This window comes from Lemur catta, chromosome 10, assembly GCF_020740605.2.
Source record: "Lemur catta isolate mLemCat1 chromosome 10, mLemCat1.pri, whole genome shotgun sequence".
In the NCBI taxonomy this organism is placed as follows: Eukaryota; Metazoa; Chordata; class Mammalia; order Primates; family Lemuridae; genus Lemur; species Lemur catta.
Window position 1 is genome coordinate 31,212,612 of NC_059137.1, and position 26,047 is coordinate 31,238,658.

Sequence of the window (26,047 nt, forward strand, 5' to 3'; positions counted from 1 at the left end):
CCAAGGCTCCGGTGCCAGGTTTGGGAAACACCAAGTTCCCTGGGCCTCAACAGAGGGTTCTCTGTGAAAAGCATCATAGGCTTCAGGATGCAGAGACCGACCTCATGACTATTACGGTGCAAAACGCTATGGAAATGTCCAATACTTACCAGCATACTGGTGATTTCAGAAGGGTCAGGATGAAATCTGAAGCACGATCCACACTTTTCCCACCTCAGGCAAATATGCACTTACCAACTCTGGAGGTACACAAATCAAAGGCAGGGCTGACAGAAGCCCCGCACTTACACCCCACCCAGAAATCTCAACTACCAGGCAGGATTCTTATGCTAATGCGAGAAACCTGCTCGGGTTCTGAAAATCATGGTGAAACCACAGTGGAACACTACTTAAAAGAACACTTTCTTTGTAGTCTCTAGGACCAACTATTGGAAATGCCAAGTTTACTGGGCCTCAGCCTGCTTTCGTCTGTGAAAACTCTCGTATGCTTAAGGATGGAGAGACCAATTTAGGACAATTAGGGTGAAAAGTGCTACGGAAAAATACCAAATAGTTCTCCACCTAGCGGTTCTTTCAAAAGTTGTGCCACACACCTCTTAGAAACATCGAGTTACATTGGCCTAGCCTTCGATTGGTCTGGAGAAGGAATCACCGTTCCTAGCTGATGAATCAAATGATTCTGAAAGGAACGGTGAAAAGTGCGGATCCTGTTTCAGTCTTTAGACTGAAACAGGATCCGCACTATTCACCTGTCCCACAGAGGCGCACTTCTCATGTCTGGCGCTACTCCAACAAACCCAGGATTGACAGAGGCCCTGCACTTGCCACCCGAGAAAAATATCTTATCTCCAAAGAAGGATTCTTACGTTAATGGTTGAAAAGGGCTCCCGTTCTTGAAACGGTGGTGACACGATGGTGAAATAATGCTGAAAACAATCCTATCTTCCAAGGCTGCGGTGCCAGGTATGGGAAATACCAGGTTCCCTGGGCCTCAGCAGAGGGTTCTCTGCTAAAAGCGTCATAGGCTTCAGGTTGCAGAGACGGACCTCATGACTATTACGGTGCAAAACGCTATGGAAATGTCCAATACTTACCAGCATACTGGTGATTTCAGAAGGGTCAGGATGAAATCTGAAGCACGATCCACACTTTTCCCACCTCAGGCAAATATGCACTTACCAACTCTGGAGGTAAACAAATCAAAGGCAGGGCTGACAGAAGCCCCGCACTTACACCCCACCCAGAAATCTCAACTACCAGGCAGGATTCTTATGCTAATGCGAGAAACCTGCTGGGGTTCTGAAAATCATGGTGAAACCACAGTGGAACACTACTTAAAAGAACACTTTCTTTGTAGTCTCTAGGACCAACTATTGGAAATGCCAAGTTTACTGGGCCTCAGCCTGCTGTCGTCTGTGAAAACTCTCGTATGCTTAAGGATGGAGAGACCAATTTAGGACAATTAGGGTGAAAAGTGCTACGGAAAAATACCAAATAGTTCTCCACCTAGGGGTTCTTTCAAAAGTTGTGCCACACACCTCTTAGAAACATCGAGTTACATTGGCCTAGCCTTCGATTGGTCTGGAGAAGGAATCACCGTTCCTAGCTGATGAATCAAATGATTCTGAAAGGAACGGTGAAAAGTGCGGATCCTGTTTCAGTCTTTAGACTGAAACAGGATCCGCACTATTCACCTGTCCCACAAAGGCGCACTTCTCATGTCTGGCGCTACTCCAACAAACCCAGGATTGACAGAGGCCCTGCACTTGCCACCCGAGAAAAATATCTCATCTCCAAAGAAGGATTCTTACGTTAATGGTTGAAAAGGGCTCCCGTTCTTGAAACGGTGGTGACACGATGGTGAAATAATACTGAAAACAATCCTATCTTCCAAGGCTGCGGTGCCAGGTATGGGAAATACCAGGTTCCCTGGGCCTCAGCAGAGGGTTCTCTGCTAAAAGCGTCATAGGCTTCAGGTTGCAGAGACGGACCTCATGACTATTACGGTGCAAAACGCTATGGAAATGGCAAATAATTGCCGGCATACTGGTGAATTCAAGAGGGTCAGGATGAAATCTGAACCACGATCTACACTTTTCCCACCTCAGGCAAATATGCACTTACCAACTCTGGAGGTAAAGAAATCAAAGGCAGGGATGACAGAAGCCCCGCACTTACACCCCACCCAGAAATCTCAACTACCAGGCAGGATTCTTATGCTAATGCGAGAAACCTGCTCGAGTTCTGAAAATCATGGTGAAACCACAGTGGAATAATACTTAAAAGAACACTTTCCTTGTAGTCTCTAGGACCACCTACTGGAAATGCCACGTTTACTGGGCCTCAGCCTGCTTTCGTCTGTGAAAACTCTTGTATGCTTCAGGAGGCAGAGACCAACATTAGGACAATTACGGTGAAAAGTGCTACGGAAAAGTACCAAATAGTTCTCCACCTAGCGGTTCTTTCAAAAGTTGTGCCACACACCTCTTGGAAAGATCCAGTTACTCTGGCCTAGCCTTCGATTGGTCTGGAGAAGGAATCGCCGTTCCTAGCTGATGAATCAAATGATTCTGAAAGGAACGGTGAAAAGTGCGGATCCTGTTTCAGTCTTTAGACTGAAACAGGATCCGCACTATTCACCTGTCCCACAAAGGCGCACTTCTCATATCTGGCGCTACTCCAACAAACCCAGGACTGACAGAGGCCCTGCACTTGCCACCCCAGAAAAATATCTCATCTCCAAAGAAGGATTCTTATGCTAACGGATGTAAAGGGCTCCCGTTCTTGAAACGGTGGTGAAAGGATGGTGAAATAATGCTGAAAACAATCCTATCTTCCAAGGCTCCGGTGCCAGGTTTGGGAAACACCAAGTTCCCTGGGCCTCAACAGAGGGTTCTCTGTGAAAAGCATCATAGGCTTCAGGATGCAGAGACCGACCTCATGACTATTACGGTGCAAAACGCTATGGAAATGTCCAATACTTACCAGCATACTGGTGATTTCAGAAGGGTCAGGATGAAATCTGAAGCACGATCCACACTTTTCCCACCTCAGGCAAATATGCACTTACCAACTCTGGAGGTAAACAAATCAAAGGCAGGGCTGACAGAAGCCCCCCACTTACACCCCACCCAGAAATCTCAACTACCAGGCAGGATTCTTATGCTAATGCGAGAAACCTGCTCGGGTTCTGAAAATCATGGTGAAACCACAGTGGAACACTACTTAAAAGAACACTTTCTTTGTAGTCTCTAGGACCAACTATTGGAAATGCCAAGTTTACTGGGCCTCAGCCAGCTTTCGTCTGTGAAAACTCTCGTATGCTTAACGATGGAGAGACCAATATAGGACAATTAGGGTGAAAAGTGCTACGGAAAAATACCAAATAGTTCTCCACCTAGGGGTTCTTTCAAAAGTTGTGCCACACACCTCTTAGAAACATCGAGTTACATTGGCCTAGCCTTCGATTGGTCTGGAGAAGGAATCACCGTTCCTAGCTGATGAATCAAATGATTCTGAAAGGAACGGTGAAAAGTGCGGATCCTGTTTCAGTCTTTAGACTGAAACAGGATCCGCACTATTCACCTGTCCCACAAAGGCGCACTTCTCATGTCTGGCGCTACTCCAACAAACCCAGGATTGACAGAGGCCCTGCACTTGCCACCCCAGAAAAATATCTCATCTCCAAAGAAGGATTCTTACGTTAATGGTTGAAAAGGGCTCCCGTTCTTGAAACGGTGGTGACACGATGGTGAAATAATACTGAAAACAATCCTATCTTCCAAGGCTGCGGTGCCAGGTATGGGAAATACCAGGATCCCTGGGCCTCAACAGAGGGTTCTCTGCTAAAAGCGTCATAGGCTTCAGGTTGCAGAGACGGACCTCATGACTATTACGGTGCAAAACGCTATGGAAATGTCCAATACTTACCAGCATACTGGTGATTTCAGAAGGGTCAGGATGAAATCTGAAGCACGATCCACACTTTTCCCACCTCAGGCAAATATGCACTTACCAGCTCTGGAGGTTAGCAAATCAAAGGCAGGGCTGACAGAAGCCCCGCACTTACACCCCACCCAGAAATCTCAACTACCAGGCAGGATTCTTATGCTAATGCGAGAAACCTGCTCGAGTTCTGAAAATCATGGTGAAACCACAGTGGAATAATACTTAAAAGAACACTTTCCTTGTAGTCTCTAGGACCACCTACTGGAAATGCCACGTTTACTGGGCCTCAGCCTGCTTTCGTCTGTGAAAACTCTTGTATGCTTCAGGAGGCAGAGACCAACATTAGGACAATTACGGTGAAAAGTGCTACGGAAAAATACCAAATAGTTCTCCACCTAGCGGTTCTTTCAAAAGTTGTGCCACACACCTCTTGGAAAGATCCAGTTACTCTGGCCTAGCCTTCGATTGGTCTGGAGAAGGAATCGCCGTTCCTAGCTGATGAATCAAATGATTCTGAAAGGAACGGTGAAAAGTGCGGATACTGTTTCAGTCTTTAGACTGAAACAGGATCCGCACTATTCACCTGTCCCACAAAGGCGCACTTCTCATGTCTGGCGCTAGTCCAACAAACCCAGGACTGACAGAGGCCCTGCACTTGCCACCCCAGAAAAATATCTCATCTCCAAAGAAGGATTCTTATGCTAACGGATGTAAAGGGCTCCCGTTCTTGAAACGGTGGTGAAAGGATGGTGAAATAATGCTGAAAACAATCCTATCTTCCAAGGCTCCGGTGCCAGGTTTGGGAAACACCAAGTTCCCTGGGCCTCAACAGAGGGTTCTCTGTGAAAAGCATCATAGGCTTCAGGATGCAGAGACCGACCTCATGACTATTACGGTGCAAAACGCTGTGGAAATGTCCAATACTTACCAGCATACTGGTGATTTCAGAAGGGTCAGGATGAAATCTGAAGCACGATCCACACTTTTCCCACCTCAGGCAAATATGCACTTACCAACTCTGGAGGTAAACAAATCAAAGGCAGGGCTGACAGAAGCCCCGCACTTACACCCCACCCAGAAATCTCAACTACCAGGCAGGATTCTTATGCTAATGCGAGAAACCTGCTCGGGTTCTGAAAATCATGGTGAAACCACAGTGGAACACTACTTAAAAGAACACTTTCTTTGTAGTCTCTAGGACCAACTATTGGAAATGCCAAGTTTACTGGGCCTCAGCCGGCTGTCGTCTGTGAAAACTCTCGTATGCTTAAGGATGGAGAGACCAATTTAGGACAATTAGGGTGAAAAGTGCTACGGAAAAATACCAAATAGTTCTCCACCTAGGGGTTCTTTCAAAAGTTGTGCCACACACCTCTTAGAAACATCGAGTTACATTGGCCTAGCCTTCGATTGGTCTGGAGAAGGAATCACCGTTCCTAGCTGATGAATCAAATGATTCTGAAAGGAACGGTGAAAAGTGCGGATCCTGTTTCAGTCTTTAGACTGAAACAGGATCCGCACTATTCACCTGTCCCACAAAGGCGCACTTCTCATGTCTGGCGCTACTCCAACAAACCCAGGACTGACAGAGGCCCTGCACTTGCCACCCGAGAAAAATATCTCATCTCCAAAGAAGGATTCTTACGTTAATGGTTGAAAAGGGCTCCCGTTCTTGAAAAGGTGGTGACACGATGGTGAAATAATACTGAAAACAATCCTATCTTCCAAGGCTGCGGTGCCAGGTATGGGAAATACCAGGTTCCCTGGGCCTCAGCAGAGGGTTCTCTGCTAAAAGCGTCATAGGCTTCAGGTTGCAGAGACGGACCTCATGACTATTACGGTGCAAAACGCTATGGAAATGGCAAATAATTGCCGGCATACTGGTGAATTCAAGAGGGTCAGGATGAAATCTGAACCACGATCTACACTTTTCCCACCTCAGGCAAATATGCACTTACCAACTCTGGAGGTAAAGAAATCAAAGGCAGGGATGACAGAAGCCCCGCACTTACACCCCACCCAGAAATCTCAACTACCAGGCAGGATTCTTATGCTAATGCGAGAAACCTGCTCGAGTTCTGAAAATCATGGTGAAACCACAGTGGAATAATACTTAAAAGAACACTTTCCTTGTAGTCTCTAGGACCACCTACTGGAAATGCCACGTTTACTGGGCCTCAGCCTGCTTTCCTCTGTGAAAACTCTTGTATGCTTCAGGAGGCAGAGACCAACATTAGGACAATTAGGGTGAAAAGTGCTACGGAAAAATACCAAATAGTTCTCCACCTAGCGGTTCTTTCAAAAGTTGTGCCACACACCTCTTGGAAAGATCCAGTTACTCTGGCCTAGCCTTCGATTGGTCTGGAGAAGGAATCGCCGTTCCTAGCTGATGAATCAAATGATTCTGAAAGGAACGGTGAAAAGTGCGGATCCTGTTTCAGTCTTTAGACTGAAACAGGATCCGCACTATTCACCTGTCCCACAAAGGCGCACTTCTCATGTCTGGCGCTAGTCCAACAAACCCAGGACTGACAGAGGCCCTGCACTTGCCACCCCAGAAAAATATCTCATCTCCAAAGAAGGATTCTTATGCTAACGGATGTAAAGGGCTCCCGTTCTTGAAACGGTGGTGAAAGGATGGTGAAATAATGCTGAAAACAATCCTATCTTCCAAGGCTCCGGTGCCAGGTTGGGGAAACACCAAGTTCCCTGGGCCTCAACAGAGGGTTCTCTGTGAAAAGCATCATAGGCTTCAGGATGCAGAGACCGACCTCATGACTATTACGGTGCAAAACGCTATGGAAATGTCCAATACTTACCAGCATACTGGTGATTTCAGAAGGGTCAGGATGAAATCTGAAGCACGATCCACACTTTTCCCACCTCAGGCAAATATGCACTTACCAGCTCTGGAGGTAAACAAATCAAAGGCAGGGCTGACAGAAGCCCCGCACTTACACCCCACCCAGAAATCTCAACTACCAGGCAGGATTCTTATGCTAATGCGAGAAACCTGCTCGGGTTCTGAAAATCATGGTGAAACCACAGTGGAACACTACTTAAAAGAACACTTTCTTTGTAGTCTCTAGGACCAACTATTGGAAATGCCAAGTTTACTGGGCCTCAGCCTGCTTTCGTCTGTGAAAACTCTCGTATGCTTAAGGATGGAGAGACCAATTTAGGACAATTAGGGTGAAAAGTGCTACGGAAAAATACCAAATAGTTCCCCACCTAGGGGTTCTTTCAAAACTTGTGCCACACACCTCTTAGAAACATCGAGTTACATTGGCCTAGCCTTCGATTGGTCTGGAGAAGGAATCACCGTTCCTAGCTGATGAATCAAATGATTCTGAAAGGAACGGTGAAAAGTGCGGATCCTGTTTCAGTCTTTAGACTGAAACAGGATCCGCACTATTCACCTGTCCCACAAAGGCGCACTTCTCATGTCTGGCGCTACTCCAACAAACCCAGGATTGACAGAGGAACTGCACTTGCCACCCGAGAAAAATATCTCATCTCCAAAGAAGGATTCTTACGTTAATGGTTGAAAAGGGCTCCCGTTCTTGAAACGGTGGTGACACGATGGTGAAATAATACTGAAAACAATCCTATCTTCCAAGGCTGCGGTGCCAGGTATGGGAAATACCAGGTTCCCTGGGCCTCAGCAGAGGGTTCTCTGCTAAAAGCGTCATAGGCTTCAGGTTGCAGAGACGGACCTCATGACTATTACGGTGCAAAACGCTATGGAAATGGCAAATAATTGCCGGCATACTGGTGAATTCAAGAGGGTCAGGATGAAATCTGAAGCACGATCTACACTTTTCCCACCTCAGGCAAATATGCACTTACCAACTCTGGAGGTAAAGAAATCAAAGGCAGGGATGACAGAAGCCCCGCACTTACACCCCACCCAGAAATCTCAACTACCAGGCAGGATTCTTATGCTAATGCGAGAAACCTGCTCGAGTTCTGAAAATCATGGTGAAACCACAGTGGAATAATACTTAAAAGAACACTTTCCTTGTAGTCTCTAGGACCACCTACTGGAAATGCCAAGTTTACTGGGCCTCAGCCTGCTTTCGTCTGTGAAAACTCTTGTATGCTTCAGGAGGCAGAGACCAACATTAGGACAATTACGGTGAAAAGTGCTACGGAAAAATACCAAATAGTTCTCCACCTAGCGGTTCTTTCAAAAGTTGTGCCACACACCTCTTGGAAAGATCCAGTTACTCTGGCCTAGCCTTCGATTGGTCTGGAGAAGGAATCGCCGTTCCTAGCTGATGAATCAAATGATTCTGAAAGGAACGGTGAAAAGTGCGGATACTGTTTCAGTCTTTAGACTGAAACAGGATCCGCACTATTCACCTGTCCCACAAAGGCGCACTTCTCATGTCTGGCGCTAGTCCAACAAACCCAGGACTGACAGAGGCCCTGCACTTGCCACCCCAGAAAAATATCTCATCTCCAAAGAAGGATTCTTATGCTAACGGATGTAAAGGGCTCCCGTTCTTGAAACGGTGGTGAAAGGATGGTGAAATAATGCTGAAAACAATCCTATCTTCCAAGGCTCCGGTGCCAGGTTTGGGAAACACCAAGTTCCCTGGGCCTCAACAGAGGGTTCTCTGTGAAAAGCATCATAGGCTTCAGGATGCAGAGACCGACCTCATGACTATTACGGTGCAAAACGCTATGGAAATGTCCAATACTTACCAGCATACTGGTGATTTCAGAAGGGTCAGGATGAAATCTGAAGCACGATCCACACTTTTCCCACCTCAGGCAAATATGCACTTACCAGCTCTGGAGGTAAACAAATCAAAGGCAGGGCTGACAGAAGCCCCGCACTTACACCCCACCCAGAAATCTCAACTACCAGGCAGGATTCTTATGCTAATGCGAGAAACCTGCTCGGGTTCTGAAAATCATGGTGAAACCACAGTGGAACACTACTTAAAAGAACACTTTCTTTGTAGTCTCTAGGACCAACTATTGGAAATGCCAAGTTTACTGGGCCTCAGCCTGCTTTCGTCTGTGAAAACTCTCGTATGCTTAAGGATGGAGAGACCAATTTAGGACAATTAGGGTGAAAAGTGCTACGGAAAAATACCAAATAGTTCTCCACCTAGGGGTTCTTTCTAAAGTTGTGCCACACACCTCTTAGAAACATCGAGTTACATTGGCCTAGCCTTCGATTGGTCTGGAGAAGGAATCACCGTTCCTAGCTGATGAATCAAATGATTCTGAAAGGAACGGTGAAAAGTGCGGATCCTGTTTCAGTCTTTAGACTGAAACAGGATCAGCACTATTCACCTGTCCCACAAAGGCGCACTTCTCATGTCTGGCGCTAGTCCAACAAACCCAGAATTGACAGAGGCCCTGCACTTGCCACCCGAGAAAAATATCTCATCTCCAAAGAAGGATTCTTACGTTAATGGTTGAAAAGGGCTCCCGTTCTTGAAACGGTGGTGACACGATGGTGAAATAATACTGAAAACAATCCTATCTTCCAAGGCTGTGGTGCCAGGTATGGGAAATACCAGGTTCCCTGGTCCTCAGCAGAGGGTTCTCTGCTAAAAGCGTCATAGGCTTCAGGTTGCAGAGACGGACCTCATGACTATTACGGTGCAAAACGCTATGGAAATGGCAAATAATTGCCGGCATACTGGTGAATTCAAGAGGGTCAGGATGAAATCTGAAGCACGATCTACACTTTTCCCACCTCAGGCAAATATGCACTTACCAACTCTGGAGGTAAAGAAATCAAAGGCAGGGATGACAGAAGCCCCGCACTTACACCCCACCCAGAAATCTCAACTACCAGGCAGGATTCTTATGCTAATGCGAGAAACCTGCTCGAGTTCTGAAAATCATGGTGAAACCACAGTGGAATAATACTTAAAAGAACACTTTCCTTGTAGTCTCTAGGACCACCTACTGGAAATGCCACGTTTACTGGGCCTCAGCCTGCTTTCGTCTGTGGAAACTCTTGTATGCTTCAGGAGGCAGAGACCAACATTAGGACAATTACGGTGAAAAGTGCTACGGAAAAATACCAAATAGTTCTCCACCTAGCGGTTCTTTCAAAAGTTGTGCCACACACCTCTTGGAAAGATCCAGTTACTCTGGCCTAGCCTTCGATTGGTCTGGAGAAGGAATCGCGGTTCCTAGCTGATGAATCAAATGATTCTGAAAGGAACGGTGAAAAGTGCGGATCCTGTTTCAGTCTTTAGACTGAAACAGGATCCGCACTATTCACCTGTCCCACAAAGGCGCACTTCTCATGTCTGGCGCTACTCCAACAAACCCAGGACTGACAGAGGCCCTGCACTTGCCACCCCAGAAAAATATCTCATCTCCAAAGAAGGATTCTTATGCTAACGGATGTAAAGGGCTCCCGTTCTTGAAACGGTGGTGAAAGGATGGTGAAATAATGCTGAAAACAATCCTATCTTCCAAGGCTCCGGTGCCAGGTTTGGGAAACACCAAGTTCCCTGGGCTTCAACAGAGGGTTCTCTGTGAAAAGCATCATAGGCTTCAGGATGCAGAGACCGACCTCATGACTATTACGGTGCAAAACGCTATGGAAATGTCCAATACTTACCAGCATACTGGTGATTTCAGAAGGGTCAGGATGAAATCTGAAGCACGATCCACACTTTTCCCACCTCAGGCAAATATGCACTTACCAACTCTGGAGGTAAACAAATCAAAGGCAGGGCTGACAGAAGCCCGGCACTTACACCCCACCCAGAAATCTCAACTACCAGGCAGGATTCTTATGCTAATGCGAGAAACCTGCTGGGGTTCTGAAAATCATGGTGAAACCACAGTGGAACACTACTTAAAAGAACACTTTCTTTGTAGTCTCTAGGACCAACTATTGGAAATGCCAAGTTTACTGGGCCTCAGCCTGCTGTCGTCTGTGAAAACTCTCGTATGCTTAAGGATGGAGAGACCAATTTAGGACAATTAGGGTGAAAAGTGCTACGGAAAAATACCAAATAGTTCTCCACCTAGGGGTTCTTTCAAAAGTTGTGCCACACACCTCTTAGAAACATCGAGTTACATTGGCCTAGCCTTCGATTGGTCTGGAGAAGGAATCACCGTTCCTAGCTGATGAATCAAATGATTCTGAAAGGAACGGTGAAAAGTGCGGATCCTGTTTCAGTCTTTAGACTGAAACAGGATCCGCACTATTCACCTGTCCCACAAAGGCGCACTTCTCATGTCTGGCGCTAGTCCAACAAACCCAGGATTGACAGAGGCCCTGCACTTGCCACCCGAGAAAAATATCTCATCTCCAAAGAAGGATTCTTACGTTAATGGTTGAAAAGGGCTCCCGTTCTTGAAACGGTGGTGACACGATGGTGAAATAATACTGAAAACAATCCTATCTTCCAAGGCTGCGGTGCCAGGTATGGGAAATACCAGGTTCCCTGGGCCTCAGCAGAGGGTTCTCTGCTAAAAGCGTCATAGGCTTCAGGTTGCAGAGACGGACCTCATGACTATTACGGTGCAAAACGCTATGGAAATGGCAAATAATTGCCGGCATACTGGTGAATTCAAGAGGGTCAGGATGAAATCTGAAGCACGATCTACACTTTTCCCACCTCAGGCAAATATGCACTTACCAACTCTAGAGGTAAAGAAATCAAAGGCAGGGATGACAGAAGCCCCGCACTTACACCCCACCCAGAAATCTCAACTACCAGGCAGGATTCTTATGCTAATGCGAGAAACCTGCTCGAGTTCTGAAAATCATGGTGAAACCACAGTGGAATAATACTTAAAAGAACACTTTCCTTGTAGTCTCTAGGACCACCTACTGGAAATGCCACGTTTACTGGGCCTCAGCCTGCTTTCGTCTGTGAAAACTCTTGTATGCTTCAGGAGGCAGAGACCAACATTAGGACAATTACGGTGAAAAGTGCTACGGAAAAATACCAAATAGTTCTCCACCTAGCGGTTCTTTCAAAAGTTGTGCCACACACCTCTTGGAAAGATCCAGTTACTCTGGCCTAGCCTTCGATTGGTCTGGAGAAGGAATCGCCGTTCCTAGCTGATGAATCAAATGATTCTGAAAGGAACGGTGAAAAGTGCGGATACTGTTTCAGTCTTTAGACTGAAACAGGATCCGCACTATTCACCTGTCCCTCAAAGGCGCACTTCTCATGTCTGGCGCTACTCCAACAAACCCAGGACTGACAGAGGCCCTGCACTTGCCACCCCAGAAAAATATCTCATCTCCAAAGAAGGATTCTTATGCTAACGGATGTAAAGGGCTCCCGTTCTTGAAACGGTGGTGAAAGGATGGTGAAATAATGCTGAAAACAATCCTATCTTCCAAGGCTCCGGTGCCAGGTTTGGGAAACACCAAGTTCCCTGGGCCTCAACAGAGGGTTCTCTGTGAAAAGCATCATAGGCTTCAGGATGCAGAGACCGACCTCATGACTATTACGGTGCAAAACGCTATGGAAATGGCAAATAATTGCCGGCATACTGGTGAATTCAAGAGGGTCAGGATGAAATCTGAAGCACGATCTACACTTTTCCCACCTCAGGCAAATATGCACTTACCAACTCTGGAGGTAAAGAAATCAAAGGCAGGGATGACAGAAGCCCCACACTTACACCCCACCCAGAAATCTCAACTACCAGGCAGGATTCTTATGCTAATGCGAGAAACCTGCTCGGGTTCTGAAAATCATGGTGAAACCACAGTGGAATAATACTTAAAAGAACACTTTCCTTGTAGTCTCTAGGACCACCTACTGGAAATGCCAAGTTTACTGGGCCTCAGCCTGCTTTCGTCTGTGAAAACTCTTGTATGCTTCAGGAGGCAGAGACCAACATTAGGACAATTATGGTGAAAAGTGCTACGGAAAAATACCAAATAGTTCTCCACCTAGCGGTTCTTTCAAAAGTTGTGCCACACACCTCTTGGAAAGATCCAGTTACTCTGGCATAGCCTTCGATTGGTCTGGAGAAGGAATCGCCGTTCCTAGCTGATGAATCAAATGATTCTGAAAGGAACGGTGAAAAGTGCGGATCCTGTTTCAGTCTTTAGACTGAAACAGGATCCGCACTATTCACCTGTCCCACAGAGGCTCACTTCTCATGTCTGGCGCTACTCCAACAAACCCAGGATTGACAGAGGCCCTGCACTTGCCACCCGAGAAAAATATCTCATCTCCCAAGAAGGATTCTTACGTTAATGGTTGAAAAGGGCTCCCGTTCTTGAAACGGTGGTGACACGATGGTGAAATAATACTGAAAACAATCCTATCTTCCAAGGCTGCGGTGCCAGGTATGGGAAATACCAGGTTCCCTGGGCCTCAGCAGAGGGTTCTCTGCTAAAAGCGTCATAGGCTTCAGGTTGCAGAGACGGACCTCATGACTATTACGGTGCAAAACGCCATGGAAATGGCAAATAATTGCCGGCATACTGGTGAATTCAAGAGGGTCAGGATGAAATCTGAAGCACGATCTACACTTTTCCCACCTCAGGCAAATATGCACTTACCAACTCTGGAGGTAAAGAAATCAAAGGCAGGGATGACAGAAGCCCCGCACTTACACCCCACCCAGAAATCTCAACTACCAGGCAGGATTCTTATGCTAATGCGAGAAACCTGCTCGAGTTCTGAAAATCATGGTGAAACCACAGTGGAATAATACTTAAAAGAACACTTTCCTTGTAGTCTCTAGGACCACCTACTGGAAATGCCAAGTTTACTGGGCCTCAGCCTGCTTTCGTCTGTGAAAACTCTTGTATGCTTCAGGAGGCAGAGACCAACATTAGGACAATTACGGTGAAAAGTGCTACGGAAAAATACCAAATAGTTCTCCACCTAGCGGTTCTTTCAAAAGTTGTGCCACACACCTCTTGGAAAGATCCAGTTACTCTGGCCTAGCCTTCGATTGGTCTGGAGAAGGAATCGCCGTTCCTAGCTGATGAATCAAATGATTCTGAAAGGAACGGTGAAAAGTGCGGATCCTGTTTCAGTCTTTAGACTGAAACAGGATCCGCACTATTCACCTGTCCCACAAAGGCGCACTTCTCATGTCTGGCGCTAGTCCAACAAACCCAGGACTGACAGAGGCCCTGCACTTGCCACCCCAGAAAAATATCTCATCTCCAAAGAAGGATTCTTATGCTAACGGATGTAAAGGGCTCCCGTTCTTGAAACGGTGGTGAAAGGATGGTGAAATAATGCTGAAAACAATCCTATCTTCCAAGGCTCCGGTGCCAGGTTTGGGAAACACCAAGTTCCCTGGGCCTCAACAGAGGGTTCTCTGTGAAAAGCATCATAGGCTTCAGGATGCAGAGACGGACCTCATGACTATTACGGTGCAAAACGCTATGGAAATGGCAAATAATTGCCGGCATACTGGTGAATTCAAGAGGGTCAGGATGAAATCTAAAGCACGATCTACACTTCTCCCACCTCAGGCAAATATGCACTTACCAACTCTGGAGGTAAAGAAATCAAAGGCAGGGATGACAGAAGCCCCGCACTTACACCCCACCCAGAAATCTCAACTACCAGGCAGGATTCTTATGCTAATGCGAGAAACCTGCTCGGGTTCTGAAAATCATGGTGAAACCACACTGGAATAATACTTAAAGGAACACTTTCCTTGTAGTCTCTAGGAGCACCTACTGGAAATGCCAGGTTTACTGGGCCTCAGCCTGCTTTCGTCTGTGAAAACTCTTGTATGCTTCAGGAGGCAGAGACCAACATTAGGACAATTACGGTGACAAGTGCTACGGAAAAATACCAAATAGTTCTCCACCTAGCGGTTCTTTCAAAAGTTGTGCCACACACCTCTTGGAAAGATCCAGTTACTCTGGCCTAGCCTTCGATTGGTCTGGAGAAGGAATCGCCGTTCCTAGCTGATGAATCAAATGATTCTGAAAGGAAGGGTGAAAAGTGCGGATCCTGTTTCAGTCTTTAGACTGAAACAGGATCCCCACTATTCACCTGTCCCACAAAGGAGCAGTTCTCATGTCTGGCGCTAGTCCAACAAACCCAGGACTGACAGAGGCCCTGCACTTGCCACCCCAGAAAAATATCTCATCTCCAAAGAAGGATTCTTATGCTAACGGATGTAAAGGGCTCCCGTTCTTGAAACGGTGGTGAAAGGATGGTGAAATAATGCTGAAAACAATCCTATCTTCCAAGGCTCCGGTGCCAGGTTTGGGAAACACCAAGTTCCCTGGGCCTCAACAGAGGGTTCTCTGTGAAAAGCATCATAGGCTTCAGGATGCAGAGACCGACCTCATGACTATTACGGTGCAAAACGCTATGGAAATGTCCAATACTTACCAGCATACTGGTGATTTCAGAAGGGTCAGGATGAAATCTGAAGCACGATCCACACTTTTCCCACCTCAGGCAAATATGCACTTACCAACTCTGGAGGTAAACAAATCAAAGGCAGGGCTGACAGAAGCCCCGCACTTACACCCCACCCAGAAATCTCAACTACCAGGCAGGATTCTTATGCTAATGCGAGAAACCTGCTCGGGTTCTGAAAATCATGGTGAAACCACAGTGGAACACTACTTAAAAGAACACTTTCTTTGTAGTCTCTAGGACCAACTATTGGAAATGCCAAGTTTACTGGGCCTCAGCCTGCTTTCGTCTGTGAAAACTCTCGTATGCTTAAGGATGGAGAGACCAATTTAGGACAATTAGGGTGAAAAGTGCTACGGAAAAATACCAAATAGTTCTCCACCTAGGGGTTCTTTCAAAAGTTGTGCCACACACCTCTTAGAAACATCGAGTTACATTGGCCTAGCCTTCGATTGGTCTGGAGAAGGAATCACCGTTCCTAGCTGATGAATCAAATGATTCTGAAAGGAACGGTGAAAAGTGCGGATCCTGTTTCAGTCTTTAGACTGAAACAGGATCCGCACTATTCACCTGTCCCACAGAGGCGCACTTCTCATGTCTGGCGCTACTCCAACAAACCCAGGATTGACAGAGGCCCTGCACTTGCCACCCCAGAAAAATATCTCATCTCCAAAGAAGGATTCTTACGTTAATGGTTGAAAAGGGCTCCCGTTCTTGAAACGGTGGTGACACGATGGTGAAATAATACTGAAAACAATCCTATCTTCCAAGGCTGCGGTGCCAGGTATGGGAAATACCAGGTTCCCTGGGCCTCAGCAGAGGGTTCTCTGCTAAAAGCGTCATAGGCTTCAGGTTGCAGAGACGGACCTCATGACTATTACGGTGCAAAACGCTATGGAAATGGCAAATAATTGCCGGCATACTGGTGAATTCAAGAGGGTCAGGATGAAATCTGAAGCACGATCTACACTTTTCCCACCTCAGGCAAATATGCACTTACCAACTCTGGAGGTAAAGAAATCAAAGGCAGGGATGACAGAAGCCCCGCACTTACACCCCACCCAGAAATCTCAACTACCAGGCAGGATTCTTATGCTAATGCGAGAAACCTGCTCGAGTTCTGAAAATCATGGTGAAACCACAGTGGAATAATACTTAAAAGAACACTTTCCTTGTAGTCTCTAGGACCACCTACTGGAAATGCCACGTTTACTGGGCCTCAGCCTGCTTTCGTCTGTGAAAACTCTTGTATGCTTCAGGAGGCAGAGACCAACATTAGGACAATTACGGTGAAAAGTGCTACGGAAAAATACCATATAGTTCTCCACCTAGCGGTTCTTTCAAAAGTTGTGCCACACACCTCTTGGAAAGATCCAGTTACTCTGGCCTAGCCTTCGATTGGTCTGGAGAAGGAATCGCCGTTCCTAGCTGATGAATCAAATGATTCTGAAAGGAACGGTGAAAAGTGCGGATCCTGTTTCAGTCTTTAGACTGAAACAGGATCCGCACTATTCACCTGTCCCACAAAGGCGCACTTCTCCTGTCTGGCGCTACTCCAACAAACCCAGGATTGACAGAGGCCCTGCACTTGCCACCCCAGAAAAATATCTCATCTCCAAAGAAGGATTCTTACGTTAATGGTTGAAAAGGGCTCCCGTTCTTGAAACGGTGGTGACACGATGGTGAAATAATACTGAAAACAATCCTATCTTCCAAGGCTGCGGTGCCAGGTATGGGAAATACCAGGTTCCCTGGGCCTCAGCAGAGGGTTCTCTGCTAAAAGCGTCATAGGCTTCAGGTTGCAGAGACGGACCTCATGACTATTACGGTGCAAAACGCTATGGAAATGGCAAATAATTGCCGGCATACTGGTGAATTCAAGAGGGTCAGGATGAAATCTGAAGCACGATCTACACTTTTCCCACCTCAGGCAAATATGCACTTACCAACTCTGGAGGTAAAGAAATCAAAGGCAGGGATGACAGAAGCCCCGCACTTACACCCCACCCAGAAATCTCAACTACCAGGCAGGATTCTTATGCTAATGCGAGAAACCTGCTGGAGTTCTGAAAATCATGGTGAAACCACAGTGGAATAATACTTAAAAGAACACTTTCCTTGTAGTCTCTAGGACCACCTACTGGAAATGCCACGTTTACTGGGCCTCAGCCTGCTTTCGTCTGTGAAAACTCTTGTATGCTTCAGGAGGCAGAGACCAACATTAGGACAATTACGGTGAAAAGTGCTACGGAAAAATACCAAATAGTTCTCCACCTAGCGGTTCTTTCAAAAGTTGTGCCACACACCTCTTGGAAAGATCCAGTTACTCTGGCCTAGCCTTCGATTGGTCTGGAGAAGGAATCGCCGTTCCTAGCTGATGAATCAAATGATTCTGAAAGGAACGGTGAAAAGTGCGGATCCTGTTTCAGTCTTTAGACTGAAACAGGATCCGCACTATTCACCTGTCCCACAAAGGCGCACTTCTCATGTCTGGCGCTACTCCAACAAACCCAGGACTGACAGAGGCCCTGCACTTGCCACCCCAGAAAAATATCTCATCTCCAAAGAAGGATTCTTATGCTAACGGATGTAAAGGGCTCCCGTTCTTGAAACGGTGGTGAAAGGATGGTGAAATAATGCTGAAAACAATCCTATCTTCCAAGGCTCCGGTGCCAGGTTTGGGAAACACCAAGTTCCCTGGGCCTCAACAGAGGGTTCTCTGTGAAAAGCATCATAGGCTTCAGGATGCAGAGACCGACCTCATGACTATTACGGTGCAAAACGCTATGGAAATGTCCAATACTTACCAGCATACTGGTGATTTCAGAAGGGTCAGGATGAAATCTGAAGCACGATCCACACTTTTCCCACCTCAGGCAAATATGCACTTACCAACTCTGGAGGTAAACAAATCAAAGGCAGGGCTGACAGAAGCCCCGCACTTACACCCCACCCAGAAATCTCAACTACCAGGCAGGATTCTTATGCTAATGCGAGAAACCTGCTCGGGTTCTGAAAATCATGGTGAAACCACAGTGGAACACTACTTAAAAGAACACTTTCTTTGTAGTCTCTAGGACCAACTATTGGAAATGCCAAGTTTACTGGGCCTCAGCCTGCTTTCGTCTGTGAAAACTCTCGTATGCTTAAGGATGGAGAGACCAATTTAGGACAATTAGGGTGAAAAGTGCTACGGAAAAATACCAAATAGTTCTCCACCTAGGGGTTCTTTCAAAAGTTGTGCCACACACCTCTTAGAAACATCGAGTTACATTGGCCTAGCCTTCGATTGGTCTGGAGAAGGAATCACCGTTCCTAGCTGATGAATCAAATGATTCTGAAAGGAACGGTGAAAAGTGCGGATCCTGTTTCAGTCTTTAGACTGAAACAGGATCCGCACTATTCACCTGTCCCACAGAGGCGCACTTCTCATGTCTGGCGCTACTCCAACAAACCCAGGATTGACAGAGGCCCTGCACTTGCCACCCCAGAAAAATATCTCATCTCCAAAGAAGGATTCTTACGTTAATGGTTGAAAAGGGCTCCCGTTCTTGAAACGGTGGTGACACGATGGTGAAATAATACTGAAAACAATCCTATCTTCCAAGGCTGCGGTGCCAGGTATGGGAAATACCAGGTTCCCTGGGCCTCAGCAGAGGGTTCTCTGCTAAAAGCGTCATAGGCTTCAGGTTGCAGAGACGGACCTCATGACTATTACGGTGCAAAACGCTATGGAAATGGCAAATAATTGCCGGCATACTGGTGAATTCAAGAGGGTCAGGATGAAATCTGAAGCACGATCTACACTTTTCCCACCTCAGGCAAATATGCACTTACCAACTCTGGAGGTAAAGAAATCAAAGGCAGGGATGACAGAAGCCCCGCACTTACACCCCACCCAGAAATCTCAACTACCAGGCAGGATTCTTATGCTAATGCGAGAAACCTGCTCGAGTTCTGAAAATCATGGTGAAACCACAGTGGAATAATACTTAAAAGAACACTTTCCTTGTAGTCTCTAGGACCACCTACTGGAAATGCCACGTTTACTGGGCCTCAGCCTGCTTTCGTCTGTGAAAACTCTTGTATGCTTCAGGAGGCAGAGACCAACATTAGGACAATTACGGTGAAAAGTGCTACGGAAAAATACCATATAGTTCTCCACCTAGCGGTTCTTTCAAAAGTTGTGCCACACACCTCTTGGAAAGATCCAGTTACTCTGGCCTAGCCTTCGATTGGTCTGGAGAAGGAATCGCCGTTCCTAGCTGATGAATCAAATGATTCTGAAAGGAACGGTGAAAAGTGCGGATCCTGTTTCAGTCTTTAGACTGAAACAGGATCCGCACTATTCACCTGTCCCACAAAGGCGCACTTCTCATGTCTGGCGCTACTCCAACAAACCCAGGACTGACAGAGGCCCTGCACTTGCCACCCCAGAAAAATATCTCATCTCCAAAGAAGGATTCTTATGCTAACGGATGTAAAGGGCTCCCGTTCTTGAAACGGTGGTGAAAGGATGGTGAAATAATGCTGAAAACAATCCTATCTTCCAAGGCTCCGGTGCCAGGTTTGGGAAACACCAAGTTCCCTGGGCCTCAACAGAGGGTTCTCTGTGAAAAGCATCATAGGCTTCAGGATGCAGAGACCGACCTCATGACTATTACGGTGCAAAACGCTATGGAAATGTCCAATACTTACCAGCATACTGGTGATTTCAGAAGGGTCAGGATGAAATCTGAAGCACGATCCACACTTTTCCCACCTCAGGCAAATATGCACTTACCAACTCTGGAGGTAAACAAATCAAAGGCAGGGCTGACAGAAGCCCCGCACTTACACCCCACCCAGAAATCTCAACTACCAGGCAGGATTCTTATGCTAATGCGAGAAACCTGCTCGGGTTCTGAAAATCATGGTGAAACCACAGTGGAACACTACTTAAAAGAACACTTTCTTTGTAGTCTCTAGGACCAACTATTGGAAATGCCAAGTTTACTGGGCCTCAGCCTGCTTTCGTCTGTGAAAACTCTCGTATGCTTAAGGATGGAGAGACCAATTTAGGACAATTAGGGTGAAAAGTGCTACGGAAAAATACCAAATAGTTCTCCACCTAGGGGTTCTTTCAAAAGTTGTGCCACACATCTCTTAGAAACATCGAGTTACATTGGCCTAGCCTTCGATTGGTCTGGAGAAGGAATCACCGTTCCTAGCTGATGAATCAAATGATTCTGAAAGGAACGGTGAAAAGTGCGGATCCTGTTTCAGTCTTTAGACTGAAACAGGATCCGCACTATTCACCTGTCCCACAGAGGCGCACTTCTCATGTCTGGCGCTACTCCAACAAACCCAGGATTGACAGAGGCCCTGCACTTGCCACCCCAGAAAAATATCTCATCTCCAAAGAAGGATTCTTACGTTAATGGTTGAAAAGGGCTCCCGTTCTTGAAACGGTGGTGACACGATGGTGAAATAATACTGAAATCAATCCTATCTTCCAAGGCTGCGGTGCCAGGTATGGGAAATACCAGGTTCCCTGGGCCTCAGCAGAGGGTTCTCTGCTAAAAGCGTCATAGGCTTCAGGTTGCAGAGACGGACCTCATGACTATTACGGTGCAAAACGCTATGGAAATGGCAAATAATTGCCGGCATACTGGTGAATTCAAGAGGGTCAGGATGAAATCTGAAGCACGATCTACACTTTTCCCACCTCAGGCAAATATGCACTTACCAACTCTGGAGGTAAAGAAATCAAAGGCAGGGATGACAGAAGCCCCGCACTTACACCCCACCCATAAATCTCAACTACCAGGCAGGATTCTTATGCTAATGCGAGAAACCTGCTCGAGTTCTGAAAATCATGGTGAAACCACAGTGGAATAATACTTAAAAGAACACTTTCCTTGTAGTCTCTAGGACCACCTACTGGAAATGCCAAGTTTACTGGGCCTCAGCCTGCTTTCGTCTGTGAAAACTCTTGTATGCTTCAGGAGGCAGAGACCAACATTAGGACAATTACGGTGAAAAGTGCTACGGAAAAATACCAAATAGTTCTCCACCTAGCGGTTCTTTCAAAAGATGTGCCACACACCTCTTGGAAAGATCCAGTTACTCTGGCCTAGCCTTCGATTGGTCTGGAGAAGGAATCGCCGTTCCTAGCTGATGAATCAAATGATTCTGAAAGGAAGGGTGAAAAGTGCGGATCCTGTTTCAGTCTTTAGACTGAAACAGGATCCGCACTATTCACCTGTCCCACAAAGGCGCACTTCTCATGTCTGGCGCTACTCCAACAAACCCAGGACTGACAGAGGCCCTGCACTTGCCACCCCAGAAAAATATCTCATCTCCAAAGAAGGATTCTTATGCTAACGGATGTAAAGGGCTCCCGTTCTTGAAACGGTGGTGAAAGGATGGTGAAATAATGCTGAAAACAATCCTATCTTCCAAGGCTCCGGTGCCAGGTTTGGGAAACACCAAGTTCCCTGGGCCTCAACAGAGGGTTCTCTGTGAAAAGCATCATAGGCTTCAGGATGCAGAGACCGACCTCATGACTATTACGGTGCAAAACGCTATGGAAATGTCCAATACTTACCAGCATACTGGTGATTTCAGAAGGGTCAGGATGAAATCTGAAGCACGATCCACACTTTTCCCACCTCAGGCAAATATGCACTTACCAACTCTGGAGGTAAACAAATCAAAGGCAGGGCTGACAGAAGCCCCGCACTTACACCCCACCCAGAAATCTCAACTACCAGGCAGGATTCTTATGCTAATGCGAGAAACCTGCTCGGGTTCTGAAAATCATGGTGAAACCACAGTGGAACACTACTTAAAAGAACACTTTCTTTGTAGTCTCTAGGACCAACTATTGGAAATGCCAAGTTTACTGGGCCTCAGCCTGCTGTCGTCTGTGAAAACTCTCGTATGCTTAAGGATGGAGAGACCAATTTAGGACAATTAGGGTGAAAAGTGCTACGGAAAAATACCAAATAGTTCTCCACCTAGGGGTTCTTTCAAAAGTTGTGCCACACACCTCTTAGAAACATCGAGTTACATTGGCCTAGCCTTCGATTGGTCTGGAGAAGGAATCACCGTTCCTAGCTGATGAATCAAATGATTCTGAAAGGAACGGTGAAAAGTGCGGATCCTGTTTCAGTCTTTAGACTGAAACAGGATCCGCACTATTCACCTGTCCCACAAAGGCGCACTTCTCATGTCTGGCGCTACTCCAACAAACCCAGGATTGACAGAGGCCCTGCACTTGCCACCCCAGAACAATATCTCATCTCCAAAGAAGGATTCTTACGTTAATGGTTGAAAAGGGCTCCCGTTCTTGAAACGGTGGTGACACGATGGTGAAATAATACTGAAAACAATCCTATCTTCCAAGGCTGCGGTGCCAGGTATGGGAAATACCAGGTTCCCTGGGCCTCAGCAGAGGGTTCTCTGCTAAAAGCGTCATAGGCTTCAGGTTGCAGAGACGGACCTCATGACTATTACGGTGCAAAACGCTATGGAAATGGCAAATAATTGCCGGCATACTGGTGAATTCAAGAGGGTCAGGATGAAATCTGAAGCACGATCTACACTTTTCCCACCTCAGGCAAATATGCACTTACCAACTCTGGAGGTAAAGAAATCAAAGGCAGGGATGACAGAAGCCCCGCACTTACACCCCACCCAGAAATCTCAACTACCAGGCAGGATTCTTATGCTAATGCGAGAAACCTGCTCGAGTTCTGAAAATCATGGTGAAACCACAGTGGAATAATACTTAAAAGAACACTTTCCTTGTAGTCTCTAGGACCACCTACTGGAAATGCCACGTTTACTGGGCCTCAGCCTGCTTTCGTCTGTGAAAACTCTTGTATGCTTCAGGAGGCAGAGACCAACATTAGGACAATTACGGTGAAAAGTGCTACGGAAAAATACCAAATAGTTCTCCACCTAGCGGTTCTTTCAAAAGTTGTGCCACACACCTCTTGGAAAGATCCAGTTACTCTGGCCTAGCCTTCGATTGGTCTGGAGAAGGAATCGCCGTTCCTAGCTGATGAATCAAATGATTCTGAAAGGAAGGGTGAAAAGTGCGGATCCTGTTTCAGTCTTTAGACTGAAACAGGATCCGCACTATTCACCTGTCCCACAAAGGCGCACTTCTCATGTCTGGCGCTACTCCAACAAACCCAGGACTGACAGAGGCCCTGCACTTGCCACCCCAGAAAAATATCTCATCTCCAAAGAAGGATTCTTATGCTAACGGATGTAAAGGGCTCCCGTTCTTGAAACGGTGGTGAAAGGATGGTGAAATAATGCTGAAAACAATCCTATCTTCCAAGGCTCCGGTGCCAGGTTTGGGAAACACCAAGTTCCCTGGGCCTCAACAGAGGGTTCTCTGTGAAAAGCATCATAGGCTTCAGGATGCAGAGACCGACCTCATGACTATTACGGTGCAAAACGCTATGGAAATGTCCAATAATTACCAGCATACTGGTGATTTCAGAAGGGTCAGGATGAAATCTGAAGCACGATCCACACTTTTCCCACCTCAGGCAAATATGCACTTACCAACTCTGGAGGTAAACAAATCAAAGGCAGGGCTGACAGAAGCCCCGCACTTACACCCCACCCAGAAATCTCAACTACCAGGCAGGATTCTTATGCTAATGCGAGAAACCTGCTCGGGTTCTGAAAATCATGGTGAAACCACAGTGGAACACTACTTAAAAGAACACTTTCTTTGTAGTCTCTAGGACCAACTATTGGAAATGCCAAGTTTACTGGGCCTCAGCCTGCTTTCGTCTGTGAAAACTCTCGTATGCTTAAGGATGGAGAGACCAATTTAGGACAATTAGGGTGAAAAGTGCTACGGAAAAATACCAAATAGTTCTCCACCTAGGGGTTCTTTCAAAAGTTGTGCCACACACCTCTTAGAAACATCGAGTTACATTGGCCTAGCCTTCGATTGGTCTGGAGAAGGAATCACCGTTCCTAGCTGATGAATCAAATGATTCTGAAAGGAACGGTGAAAAGTGCGGATCCTGTTTCAGTCTTTAGACTGAAACAGGATCCGCACTATTCACCTGTCCCACAGAGGCGCACTTCTCATGTCTGGCGCTACTCCAACAAACCCAGGATTGACAGAGGCCCTGCACTTGCCACCCGAGAAAAATATCTCATCTCCAAAGAAGGATTCTTACGTTAATGGTTGAAAAGGGCTCCCGTTCTTGAAACGGTGGTGACACGATGGTGAAATAATACTGAAAACAATCCTATCTTCCAAGGGCTGCGGTGCCAGGTATGGGAAATACCAGGTTCCCTGGGCCTCAGCAGAGGGTTCTCTGCTAAAAGCGTCATAGGCTTCAGGTTGCAGAGACGGACCTCATGACTATTACGGTGCAAAACGCTATGGAAATGGCAAATAATTGCCGGCATACTGGTGAATTCAAGAGGGTCAGGATGAAATCTTGAAGCACGATCTACACTTTTCCCACCTCAGGCAAATATGCACTTACCAACTCTGGAGGTAAAGAAATCAAAGGCAGGGATGACAGAAGCCCCGCACTTACACCCCACCCAGAAATCTCAACTACCAGGCAGGATTCTTATGCTAATGCGAGAAACCTGCTCGAGTTCTGAAAATCATGGTGAAACCACAGTGGAATAATACTTAAAAGAACACTTTCCTTGTAGTCTCTAGGACCACCTACTGGAAAATGCCACGTTTACTGGGCCTCAGCCTGCTTTCGTCTGTGAAAACTCTTGTATGCTTCAGGAGGCAGAGACCAACATTAGGACAATTACGGTGAAAAGTGCTACGGAAAAATACCATATAGTTCTCCACCTAGCGGTTCTTTCAAAAGTTGTGCCACACACCTCTTTGAAAGATCCAGTTACTCTGGCCTAGCCTTCGATTGGTCTGGAGAAGGAATCGCCGTTCCTAGCTGATGAATCAAATGATTCTGAAAGGAACGGTGAAAAGTGCGGATCCTGTTTCAGTCTTTAGACTGAAACAGGATCCGCACTATTCACCTGTCCCACAAAGGCGCACTTCTCATGTCTGGCGCTACTCCAACAAACCCAGGACTGACAGAGGCCCTGCACTTGCCACCCCAGAAAAAATATCTCATCTCCAAAGAAGGATTCTTATGCTAACGGATGTAAAGGGCTCCCGTTCTTGAAACGGTGGTGAAAGGATGGTGAAATAATGCTGAAAACAATCCTATCTTCCAAGGCTCCGGTGCCAGGTTTGGGAAACACCAAGTTCCCTGGGCCTCAACAGAGGGTTCTCTGTGAAAAGCATCATAGGCTTCAGGATGCAGAGACCGACCTCATGACTATTACGGTGCAAAACGCTATGGAAATGTCCAATACTTACCAGCATACTGGTGATTTCAGAAGGGTCAGGATGAAATCTGAAGCACGATCCACACTTTTCCCACCTCAGGCAAATATGCACTTACCAACTCTGGAGGGTAAACAAATCAAAGGCAGGGCTGACAGAAGCCCCGCACTTACACCCCACCCAGAAATCTCAACTACCAGGCAGGATTCTTATGCTAATGCGAGAAACCTGCTCGGGTTCTGAAAATCATGGTGAAACCACAGTGGAACACTACTTAAAAGAACACTTTCTTTGTAGTCTCTAGGACCAACTATTGGAAATGCCAAGTTTACTGGGCCTCAGCCTGCTTTCGTCTGTGAAAACTCTCGTATGCTTAAGGATGGAGAGACCAATTTAG